Raw genomic sequence first — 1055 nt, 5'->3', positions numbered from 1 at the left:
TACTACAATGACTGAAGATCTCTCTACTGAAACTTTTCAAGCCAGAAGTGGATGCTCATCTAGAGTTTCAAGACCCGAGGTTCACTCAAACCAAATAAAGCCTCTCCCAGACACGTTATAATTAACTTCACCAAAGTTAGTATAAAGGAGAAAATACTGAAATAACATCAACTATATAAAATCTCCCCAAAAAGAAAAGCCTGGGATCAGATAGCTTCACATCAGAATTCTACCAAACCTTTAAAAGAACTAGTACCTATATTACTCAACCTTTTCCAAAATATATAAAAAGAAGAAATACTACCCAACACATTCTATGAAGCAAACATCACCTTGATGCCCAAACCAGGAAAAGATCCAACAAGAAAAGAAAATTATAGACTAATAATGAATATTGATGCAAAAATATTTATTTTTCCTTGCAAACAGATCCAGCAACACATCAAACAAATTATACACCATGACCAAGTGAGTTTTATCCCAGGGTCTCTAAGGCTGGTTCAATATGTGTAAATCTATAAATATAACTCATCACATGAACAAATTAAAAAACAAAGAACATATGATTCTCTCAATTGATGCAGAAAAGCTGCATCAGGATCCTTTCATGATCAGAACACTTAAGAAAATGGGTATCAAAGGGAGATTTTTTAAATTGATAGAGGCCATCTACAGCAAACCTACAGCCAATATCATATTGAATGGAGTTAAATTGAAATAATTTCTACTCAGATCAGAAACAAGGAAAAGTTGCTCACTGTCTCCACTGATTTTTAACATTGTAATGGAAGTTTTAGCCATTGCAATTAGGGAAGGAAAGATGATCAAGAGTATCCATATAGGGTTAGAAGAGATCAAACTTTCACTCTTCACAGAGATATGATTGTATATCTGGAAAACCCCAAGGATTCTACTACAAAACTCTTAGAAGTGATCAAGGAATACAGCAGTGTCTCAGGTTACAAAATCAACATTCATAAATTGGTAGCCTTTATATATACCAACAATAGCCATGCTGAAAAACAGTCAAGGACCCTATTTTGTTCACAGTAGTA

This window comes from Otolemur garnettii, unplaced genomic scaffold (genome assembly GCF_000181295.1).
Source record: "Otolemur garnettii isolate 467f Iridium unplaced genomic scaffold, OtoGar3 scaffold00395, whole genome shotgun sequence".
Classification (NCBI taxonomy): domain Eukaryota; kingdom Metazoa; phylum Chordata; class Mammalia; order Primates; family Galagidae; genus Otolemur; species Otolemur garnettii.
Note: the sequence above shows the minus strand (reverse complement) of the source record.